Raw genomic sequence first — 12,138 nt, forward strand, 5'->3', positions numbered from 1 at the left:
GGTTTGTCACATTTTGTTTCTCACGGCAGCAGCCCGTCAGTCAGCATGAGCCTGCTATATTACACAAAAAACACTTGTGAGTAGGACAGAAAAAAAGAAGGAAGGATTAAAATAGCGTGAGTGTCAATAACTGTAGCTTAGTGGCTGCAGCTATTACTGAATATGATGGTTTGACAGTCACCTATGAAAGTGCTATCCCTGACCTGGACCATCAGGAACAGCCAACAGAGTTTGAGAAGACATTTATTCAATTCTATCTTGTTGTTCTTCTAACATCACTCATTTTGATTACAAAGATGTCAATGTTGATTATGATGGTGATCAGGGCCGTCACCAGGATTCCTGGGCCCTTTGAAGAAAATATATGTCTGGGTCCCCTCACTAATAGACAACATTGACATTATTAAAATCAATGGGCCCCATCAAGCCATGGACCCCATGAATCATATCCACCTTTCCCTGCCCTAACTACGACCCTCATGGTGATAGAGATAGAAACAGTGCTACTGATCACATTAGCAAAGTTTAGTTTTACGATACACTCCCCTGCCTCCCCAAGAAAGCTCTGACAGCATAGACACAGAATATAATGTCTGATTCAGGTGTATGTGGCCCTCCCAACTGACAGATTATGAAAGGTGCAGTATTGATCATGATTAAGAAACTACACTTGAACAAAATGGCTAAGTGCTTTGTGCTTCACTGTAGTCGTAACCAATTATAAGGCAGTATGAACCCTGCAGATAATTATAATAATGTTATTTTTAAACTAATTGATATACCAAAAGGGGAAGTGATTCCAAAGTGTCTTTGGAAGTGTCTTTTGGCAGTCCCATTCAACAATAAAGAAAGAAGGTATGTTCAAAATGTTGCCAGTATGGCTTTTATAAGGACAGTAGGTAACAAATAGATGATGTTGGGGCCTCAACCAGTCTCTGCCTAGGGGCCCCCAAATCACTAAAACCACCACTTAAATAATAATGCACAACATAACCACTAACAAGACGACACACTCCCAATTCAATTCAATACCTCTTCCCCAAATATGAACGCACGCCCCCAATATGAAAACATAACCACTAATACGATGACATATTCCCAATTCAATACAATACCCCTTCCCCGAATATGAATGCACTCCCCCTAATATGAAACAACAACATTAGTCAAAAAAGAAAGGGTGGGTACAAGACAATCATTGCTGATTGGATGCACAGTCTGTTATTCAGGGTGAACAAATAGAAAATTATTGTATTGCTGCTATAAGAAAGAAGACAAATGTGTGTAAATAATTTGAGTCATGTAATTGAACCCACTTGTATTTATTATTATCAGGGACGTTCATATGAGCTCATCTCCAGAACACACATTCGCCTGATTTCCGCCTTAGATCATTACATCGTATTTGCATTTTGAGCATTGACAGGAGTTTAGCTGTGCATGCATGATCTAACTGTGAACTCATCAAATTACATTAATGGTAGATCATTTCCAGAGATCTAAACCGTCACCAGCTTTTGTTCAATGAGTCCAGTTATTTAAAGATGAAATTTGGATAATCAGCCAAAAAATAAATACTAAAACAAAAATAAATCAGCCATCAAATGTCCCTGCATTTCTTTTGTAAATGCGTATTTAGTTAGTGTTGAAAATAGCAACAGTGTCAAAACAAGTCAGAACTGGCTGTGATGTGTTGTCTTTTCCTACAGACTGTGATTAGAGACTGTGAAAAATATAATAATTGAGATGACAAATTCTATAAATACAATTAACTATGTAAGTATTTGAACTGCAAAACCTTTTTTGATTTATTTTTCTTTTGTTGTAAAAACTGGATTTTAAATGATACAATGACTATGGGGAGAATGACTAAGGGCTTTTCTTCCTTTTTTCTGAAAAAAGACAATTAGCTAATTTCCTTCTGAGTTTTTTTTACAGAAACAAAATGGATGAGAGATGCATCGGTAGCTTCTATAACAACGTTTCATTTATTTGCATTGCTGCATCAGATCGCTGAAGTAAAATCTTCCAGCAAGGGGGCTCATTTATTAAATGATGGTGTCAAGAGACACTTGAGCTGTTTGGATTTGCAATGGTTGCAGAAGTGTCTCATGGTAAGATATTTCATCATTTCTGTTCAGATATTGTTTATCATTTTTGCCTTGCAGTAACTTGAGGGAACACAACAGAGAACATTTGGGGATCTAGAAAAAGTATTGAGTGGAAGCAAATTAAAAAAACATTGAAATGACCCCAAACAGAGCCCAAAAACAAGCACCCCAAATAATATTGTCCACACTTCTTTCTATGCAAGACATACTCAGCTGCAACTGAATGTTCACTTTACATGCAGTCTATATTTTTTACAAAAAGGTCACAGTGAGTAGTTTCAACATTACCTACCCCTCCTCCCGCTTCTCTGACAAAAGTGTGCAGCAACACAAGTGTATCGTTTTACTTCCTTATTTTGAAACAGCGGTGATTCATTATCTTTCTTCAAATCCACTCTTCAGCACACCAACTAGGTAGAAGAAACATGTACAGTACACATTTGGGTTTCTCTAAATGAATACATTCTCTCCACAGTGTCTAATCAATAACTTCTCCACTACGCCTGTGAATGAACACAGAACAACATTCTCCTCTCAGTTATGAGTTAGGAGTCTCCACAGGTTCAATTGCCTCCATCTTTATCCTGCAGGCTGAGTTCCGTGTCTGTAAATTTGAGATGAGTGAAATTAGTGACAAAGTCAGACCCCTAGATAGTGGTGATAAACAGTGTCTGACCCTAGATAGTGGTGATAAACAGTGTCTGACCCTAGATAGTGGTGATAAACAGTGTCTGACCCTAGATAGTGGTGATAAACAGTGTCTGACCCTAGATAGTGGTGATAAACAGTGTCTGACCTTAGATAGTGGTGATAAACAGTGTCTGACCCTAGATAGTGGTGATAAACAGTGTCAGACCCTAGATAGTGGTGATAAACAGTGTCTGACCCTAGATAGTGGTGATAAACAGTGTCTGACCCTAGGTAGTGGTGATAAAAAGTGTCAGACCCTAGGTAGTGGTGATAAACTGTGTCCGACCCTAGATAGTGGTGATAAACAGTGTCTGACCCTAGGTAGTGGTGATAAACAGTGTCTGACCCTAGGTAGTGGTGATAAACAGTGTCTGACCCTAGATAGTTCTGATAAACAGTGTCTGACCCTAGGTAGTGGTGATAAACAGTGTCTGACCCTAGATAGTGGTGATAAACAGTGTCAGACCCTAGATAGTGGTGATAAACAGTGTTTGACCCTAGATAGTGGTGATAAACAGTGTCAGACCCTAGGTAGTGGTGATAAACAGCGTCTGATCCTAGGTAGTGGTGATAAACTGTGTCAGGCCTTAGTGATAATACATTTAGTAGCAGAATAGGAGACATGCTTGCTGAATTCTAACCTGCTTTGCTGGGCATCTCTTCACTTTACAGATGGTTATCAGCATCACTGATAAGAGAAGGGCACCAACTGACACAGCAATTATCACCATGAGTTGATTTTGTTCTGGGTGGGAAAGAGATTAAATAGTGGGGAGATGGTGCAATAAATGGTAACACACACACCTATATTTATAGATGCCAACCCCATACCTAATTTCGGAAACCGTAACTAGGCAACAATACCCACAGAGCACAACATTTGCATTTCTCTTCGAAAAGTTGCAGCACAAAACTACATTGGTTTACAAAGCTGACCACTTCCTTATTTAAATGGACTGAAATGTACTTAAAGGGGTACACACACATGGCACTGGTGTGTCTAAGGTACAGTTGTGCTCATAAATTAGCATACCCCAGCAGAAAATGTGAAATGTAGGAATTGATTTTGAAAATATGACTGATCATGCAAGAAAACTGTCTTTTAGTTAAGGATAGTGATCATATGAAGCCGTGTATTATCACATAGTTGTTTGGCTCCTTTTCAAATCATAATGATAACAAAAATCACCCAAATGGCCCTGATCAAAAGTTTACATACCCTTGAATGTTTGGCCTTGTAACTGACACAAGGTGACACACACAGGTGAAAATGGCAATTAAAGGTGAATTTCCCACACCTGTGGCTTTTTATAAAGTATAGTCAAATAGTCAATGAGTTTGTTAGCTCTCACGTGGATGCACTGAGCAGGCTAGATATTGAGCCAAAGGGAGAAGAAAATTACTGTCGAAATATCTGTGTAACAAGGTAATGGAACTTTATAAAAATGGAAAAGGATATAAAAAGAGCCAAAGCCTTGAAAATGCCAATCATTAGTGTTCAGTCACTCATTAAGAAGTTGAAAATTCAGGGATCTCTTGATACCAAGCAGAGGTCAGGTCGACCAAGAAAGATTTCAACTAAAACTGCCAAAATAATTGTTCGGGATACAAAGAAAACCCACAGGTAACCTCAGGAGAAATAAAGGCTGTGGGAAAAGGTGTGGTTGTTTCAAGGAGCACAATACGATGATACTTGTACAAAAATGAGCTGCATGGTCAAGTTGCCAGATAGAAGCCTTTACTGTGCCAATCCCACTAAAAGTCTGGTTACAATATGCCCAACAACACCTTAACATGCCTCACAGCTTCTGGCACACTAATTTGGAGTGACAAGACCAAAATAGAGCTTTATGGTCACATCCATAAGCGTTATGTTTGGAGAACAGTCTCCAGTCCTTAATATCATCGAGCCCCACTGAGGAGAACTCAAACGTGCGGTTCATGCAAGACGACCAAAGGCTTTGCATGACCTGGAGGCATTCTGTCAAGAAAAATGGGCAGCTATACCACTTGCAAGAATTTGTGGCCTCATAGACAACTATTACAAAAGACTGCATGCTGTCATTGATGCTAAAGGGGCCAATACACAGTATTAAGAACTAAGGGTATGCAGACTTTTGAACAAGCGTCCATTCATTTTTCTTTGTTGCCATGTTTTGTTTTATGATTGTGCCATTCTGTTGTGACCTACAGTTAAATGGGAATCCCATGAGAAATAAGACGTGTTTTGCCTGCTCAATCATGGTTTCTTTACAAATCGTACATATATTATTAATTCTCCAAGCGTATGCAAACTTTTGAGCACAACTGTACATACTAATATTGTTGTACGTGTTGGTATCTCCAAATCGAATGTGTACAGTTCTGTTTCCATTCATTAATTCCAAGCTATTTATCAGGATTTTTGAGTGTTGTGACATTTGCTTTGTCTACAAATTGTATTCATGTTACACAATGTTTGTATGTGACTATATTTCCAAACATTCAGGGAAATGCAAGTATGCATTGCTATGCAAGTAGGACTTATAATCAATGTTAAAAGATGTTGTTGGTTTACTTGGCAGTATCAAACCTCATTTGAAATATCTCCATTTCATCAGTTTTTTACTTATATTTACATTAAATAAAAGATATGATGACATGTCTTTATTTAATTTCTGTATTGTTTTGAATGGAAAACATCATATAAATAATTGTATACCCAGTTGAATGCATTTGACTGAATTACCAGTTCTTTGTGTGCACAATTTTTTCAATTCATTACTTAAATAAAACAATAGATAAATGTAAACATTTAATATATTTACCATTCCTTTTTATTACTTACTTTTTATCTCCAGTTGATCTTCTGTTTGTTTGTTTTCTAAAACCATCCCATTGTAATGAAAAAGAAAATGTAATATAATAATGTTGCTCAATAAAAGACATGATGACAAACAGTAGACATCAATTCATATACTTGCTGTGTTGTGTCAAATGAAAACAATACATCTGTTTTATAATTATCATTATCACTTATTTTTTATATATTAAACAATAGAAAACAGCAAACAAAATATTGTTAACATTACTATTTTGTTACTTGCCTTTGATATCCAGTTGTACTATTCTGGTTCCTAAACTCGACCCATTAGAATTGTAGATTTCCAGGAAGTATTGTCCAGAATCAGCCCTCTCCACATTGGTTAACCTGAAGGTCCCATTGTTCATAAAGAACTCTGATCTACCTTCAGTGGGTCCTTTGATGGACACTTGTTTTTTTTTCATGATGAATATCTGTTCATGACCTTGAGTACGGTTCTTCTTAAACCGCAGGTCACATTCACTGACACTCGTCATTAGCTTAAGATCCAGAGTTCCACCCAAAGCCACAAAACACTGTGATGACTTCTGCGTAGCATTACAGGTGGTCACTGTGGAAAGAGATGTGGTATATGTATGAAACTGATGGACAGGGAGAGAACAATATAATGTAATCATATCAGTGGCAATGACTCCTGACATCTTATTCAATAATTTCTGTGTTGTGTTAAATGGAAACAGTCAGGTAACTGTATAACCTATTTAATGCATTTTAATTAATAATTGTTACCATTAATATAATGATACTTGCCTTTGATGTCCAGTTTTATTTCTCTGGTTCCTAAACTTGTCCCTTGTGTGTGGGACAGACATACCAACAGATAGACAAGAAAACAGAAAAGCGTAATGTAATCATGTCAGTGGTATCTCAATGAAAGACATGGGTGCTGACATCTCTATTTGTTATTTCTGTGTTGTGTTGAATATAAAAAGTCTTACTAAGTAATTGTAAAACCAATTTTATGCATTTTACTGAATAATTGGAACCATTGATTTAATGTTACTTGCCTTTGACATCCAGTTGTATTTTTTTGGTTTCTAAACTTGCCCCTTTGGTGAGGGACGGACATTCAGGTAGATGGAGAAACAGAGAAGCAGAACAGTGTAATTCAATCATATCAGAAGCATCTCAATGAAAGACATTATGGCAAACATTTTACATCTCTCCAAATAACTGCTGTGTTGTGCCAAATGGAAACATTCATAAAGGTAATGGTAGCACAAGCCTCATGCATAAAGAGCCATAAGCATTTGACTGCACAACTACTTACATCAGTATAAATCTGTTTTAAGTTCATCATTATTATCACTATTATTTTAACCATATTAAACAATAGAAAAAGGTACACAAACAAATATGTTAATATTACTATTTTGTTACTTGCCTTTGATATCCAGTTGTATTTTTCTGGTTCCTAAACTTGACCCATCAGAATTGTAGACCTCCAGGAAGTATTGTCCAGAATCAGCCCTCTCAACATTGGTTAACCTGAAGGTCCCATTGTTCATAAAGAACTCTGATCTACCTTCAGTGGGTCCTTTGATGGACACTTTGTTTTTTTTCATGATGAATATCTGTTCAGGACCTTGAGTACGGTTCTTTTTAAACTGCAGCTCACATCCCCTGTCATTGTTCATTAGCTTAAGATCCAGAGTTCCACCCAAAGCCACAAAACACTGTGATGACTTCTGAGTAGCATTACAGATGGTCACTGTGGCTGTGGAATTAAAGGTTGTGTGTGGAGGGGGTTGGGGGGCAAAAGACAGATATGTCAGTACTATCAAAAAAAATGTGGACCACCATTTCACATCTCTTCATATACAGATACAGAAACAGTTCTACTAAGTAGCACCAATCAAAATGCATTACAGTTTTTTTCTGAATGCTTAAACCCTAACCGTGATTGTCATAATTTCCAAAACTATTACTCACTCACTGAGTTTGCAAAACTAAAAGCACAAACACTGCTTTGCACTCAGTTTGCAATTTTGTAACACACACTTTGCAAAACTGTAGGTACAATCCACTGCACAGCACTCTTTTTGCGGGACTGTAAACACAACTCACTGCTTTACACTCATTTTCCAAATGATCAAAACACTCCCAGCAAAACTACACACATGTATGGTTATTATTTACACTATTTAACCAACTGTCTGGCACACTGTCACATGTGAAAACTGTTTTAGATAATTAGTTCACTTTGCAATCAGCCTAAGCACTATAAATAAGCTACAGGTGAGCTGTCTGTGTGGAGTACAATGGAGGGAGCAGGAAGAGTGAGAAGAGTGAGAATTAGAGGAGGCAGAGGAAGAAGACGTGGAGGTGAAGAAGCGAGAGGGAGAGAACGACAAGGACAATGAGATGAAGTTAGAGGAAGAGGACAAGAAGTAGCAAGAGGAGGATGAGGAGGGGGAAGAGGAAGAAATAGAATAACTAATGACATCAGAGTTACAATAGTGGACCATGTAATCAACCATGGAACGACCCTGAGGGAAGCTGGCCAAAGGGTTCAGCCTAACTTGAGCCGCTACACTGTAGCAAGCATCATAAGGACATTTAGAAATGAGAATCGGTTAGTACAGTCACTCTGCACTAATTTTTGTAGCACTGCCATCCTCTAATGAGAAACACAACAATACCATACATGTACAAATACTGAAATTGTTACTTTACAGAATTGCTAGACATCCAGATGCTGGGAGCAGAGGAAGAATGTTCACTGCAGAACAAGAGACCAATATAGTCAGTATGGTGATTGCAAATAATTCCATAAGGCTACGAGAAATACAGCAGCGCATAATTGAGGATGACACCACCTTCCAAAACATACACAATGTGAGCATGTCTGTATTATGTGAGCATGTCTGCAACAGAATCCCAATGAAACAAATCCCTTTTGAAAGAAACAGTGAACGTGTGAAACCACTGCGATATGACTATGTGCAGGTAAGCTATAGTTTCATTGGTACTGAATCTGGAAGTGCATACTGTAGTGCTGTGCATGGGCCTGCTGTGCTGCATTTGTTTTGTCTTGTCCAGAGAGTGATGGGGCTAGAGGCAGATGCCATGGGTCATGAGCTGCTTTTTGTGGATGAGGCAGGTTTTTACCTCACTAAAAAAACTAGACGTGGCAGGAACATTATTGGACACTGTGCCATCATCAATGTCCCAGGACAACGTGGTGGTAACATAACTATGTGTGCAGCTATAAGTCAAAATGGTGTTGTTCACCATCATGCAACCATAGGCCCATATAACACTGCACACATCATTACATTCCTGGACACCTTACATGACATGATCACTAATGTTCAGAGACCAGAGCAGACCAGATACATCATCATATGGGACAATGTTAGTTTCCATAGGGCTGCTTTGGTCCGCAACTGGTTTACAGATCACCCACTCTTCATTGAACTCAACCTCCCTGCATACTCTCCATTCTTGAATTCAATTGAAGAGTTCTTCTCTGCCTGGCACTGGAAGGTCTATGACCGTCATCCCCATCAATGCATAGCCCTTTTACAGGCAGTGGAGGAGGCATGTGGGGATATTGACCAGGCATCCTGTCAGGGCTGGATACGGCATTCCAGAAGATATTTTCCCCGGTGCCTTGGACTAGAGGACATTGCATGTGATGTAGATGAAATGTTGTGGCCGGACCCAGAGAGACGACACAATGTAGACTGATTATTGTTTTTACTGTTTGTTTTGATGTGTGTAAATAAACACCAATACTTGAAGTTTGGATCCCTGTATGTTTACAGAACTGTGACAAAAGTATGACCTCAAACTGACATAGCCTACCTTGTGCACAGAGAAATCAAAAGCCAGATGTGTTTTTTAATCATGCCATCAGTGTGTAGTTGGCGCATTGTGTGCTTATTAATGTGATGGCTTGTGTTAACTGTTTGATACAAAAATAAAAATGTTACGAAGGTTTGAAGAGTTAAGCAATCAGAAAAAACTGTAAGTGCTATATATATTTGACTGCATCACTATGTATGTCTGTACAATACAAAGTTCAGGCAAGTGGAAAATGCTGAATAAACGATGAGAAGCCTCTTACCATCAGACAGTCCTCTTAACATCAGCAACACTAGTCCAGTCACAACATCCATGTGTCTTCACAGAGCAAAATCTTCTAATTCCAGTCAGAAAACAAAACAATGGTTTAAAGAGTCCCTTGGAAAATATTCAACTGGCGACTAAGCCAGAAAGGCGGTGATTATTGATGAATGTTGTTTGTCAGATAAGTGATGAGGTGGTTGAGTCCGAATGGTGGTGTTGCATCTGTCAGCAAGAGAAGTGTGAAAAACAATGTCAGGTTACAGAAGACAGTGTGGTGTATTTTAGTCACAGGTTTCAGTTGCACATTTGTTTACATAGCTGACCACTTCCTCTCTAAATGGACTGAATTTTAGTTCACGGTTTTACACAATTGTCAATGGCATTGGTACCCAGTAAGGTATGTCAACTGTACCTTTATCAATTGGTACTGTACATCTGTTAGATTTTTTTGCAGTTCAGTGTTACTGTACCTACAATCCAATTTTGTGGTAAGTTTGTGCACACTTTTAAAGATGATCTTTTAATTATTTCTGTTATTTCTGTACATTTCTATTTACATTCAGTGATTCCATGGCATTCATCAAGATTTTTATGTTGAGGCAAATGCTGTTTCTAAACATAGTATTTACATCACACACAGTTTCAATCTGACTGAATATCTAAACATACAAGGAAATTGATGCAAGTCAATGCAACCAGTTTAATGCACTTCATAGAGAAACCATTAACAGTATATTTATTATTTTTACATTAAACCATTTTTAAAGGTAAACAAAATATTAACCTGGATTTTACATTCATTTCTTGTAATATACAATTGTATTTGATGTGAGGGATCAGCTGGGTCAATTGGTCCGACTGCGCCCTCTCCTGGAGATTGGCCTCAGTACAGCCACTACTGATAAGCTCACCTGGGGCCAATCGACTAATTATGTTTGTTCTTTCTTAAGGACTGACATGTCGGATGATGTTGCAGGATACATAATGTTCACCATGGCATCTCCAGACTCTTTTACGTTTGTCACATGTGCTCAGTGTGAACCTGCTTTCATCTGTGAAGAGAATGGGGCACGAATCCTGGTGTTCCCTGGAAAAGGCCAATTGAGCTGCACGGTCCTGGGCTGTGACGATGGGTCCCACTAGAGGACGCCAGGCCCTCATACCACCATTATGTAGTCTGTTTCTACTGGTGTGCAGAAACATGCACACCAGTAGCCTGCTTGAAGTCATTTTGTAGGGCTCTGCCAGTGCTCCTCCTGTTCCTCCTTGTACAAAGGAGCACATATCAGTCCTGCTACTGGGTTGATGCCCTGTTCAAAGCTCTTTTTGTGTAATGGCCTATCTCTTGGTATCTCCTTCATGCTCTTGAGACCACTGGTAGACACAGCAAACCTTCTTGCGATGGAACATATGGATGTGCCATCCTAGAGGAGATGGACAATTTTCCAGAACAATTGTATGTGGCAACCACCTGCCAAACCATTCCCTTTTTGGGGGTTGTCTTGTTGTTGCCTCTCCAGTGCACCTGTTGTCAAATTAATTTGCAACAAAACAGATGACATTGATTTACAATCACATATTCTTTCTAACTGGACAGATAGATATCCCTGAAGTTTAATTGACTTGGTGTTATACTGTGATGATTACATGTTCCCTTAATTTTTCTTTATAATTCCTTATTTATAAAAACAGATTAGAACAGTTGAAATAAATACATATGTTGCTTTATGCACCTCTTGTACCCTTTGTTTCTTGCACATGCTTTGTATTTGTTTATTACTACTATCGAGTTGTTTAAAAGAGAACATTTTGTAAGATGAGGAAAACAATTTAATATATAATAAAGACTTGCATTTAATCCAGGAATGGATTTTGTATTACATTAAATAATTAATCTCAATAACAATCAACAGATTAAACAATGATCTAAAAATCTGTTAGTTTCACTCAGAGCAAGTTGGTATGGTCTTTCTGTCAACGCAAGTTAATGCCACAATAACCTTACTGAGGCTTAAAACCTGAGCTACTCCTGCCTTCCATCAGAGGGCAATATTTCCTCAGTCATCACACAGATGAGTCTGGTCCCCACAGCCACCAGGGGCCACCAGCCCCTCACTCTTACCAACTTGCTCTAAGTGCCCTTCATTATCACCTGATAAAACTCAGAAGGTGACTTCATGAGAATGTTAAGATCTATGAAACCATGAAATTTGAAACATTAATAAGTCAATTCATGTTCCACTGATTAAAAACAAGCCTGATATTCAAATCAACAAACAACCTACTGTCATTTGATATTGCATTTCATATTTTACACATTAAATCTCAGAATCAGGTAGAGGCTCCTAGATGTTCTAATGATCCCCTACAACCTTGGAATGATTTATTTCAGGCCACTTG

At 38.3% G+C, this 12,138-nt stretch overlaps 1 protein-coding gene and 1 long non-coding RNA gene across 2 annotated transcripts in view; both read right to left on the bottom strand.

The window, feature by feature from the left end:
• LOC105025841 overlaps positions 1 to 12,138 on the bottom strand; it is a 200,583-nt gene that overhangs the window by 126,442 nt on the left and 62,003 nt on the right. The window lies entirely within an intron of this gene.
• Positions 575 to 5,668, bottom strand: LOC114835682. The gene is made up of 3 exons (XR_004575685.1): positions 5,629 to 5,668; positions 3,443 to 3,546; positions 575 to 2,715 (listed from the first exon to the last, which is right to left on the bottom strand). It is a non-coding gene; the product is annotated as an uncharacterized LOC114835682 (long non-coding RNA).

Source organism: Esox lucius, chromosome 4 (assembly GCF_011004845.1).
Source record: "Esox lucius isolate fEsoLuc1 chromosome 4, fEsoLuc1.pri, whole genome shotgun sequence".
NCBI classification, from domain to species: domain Eukaryota; kingdom Metazoa; phylum Chordata; class Actinopteri; order Esociformes; family Esocidae; genus Esox; species Esox lucius.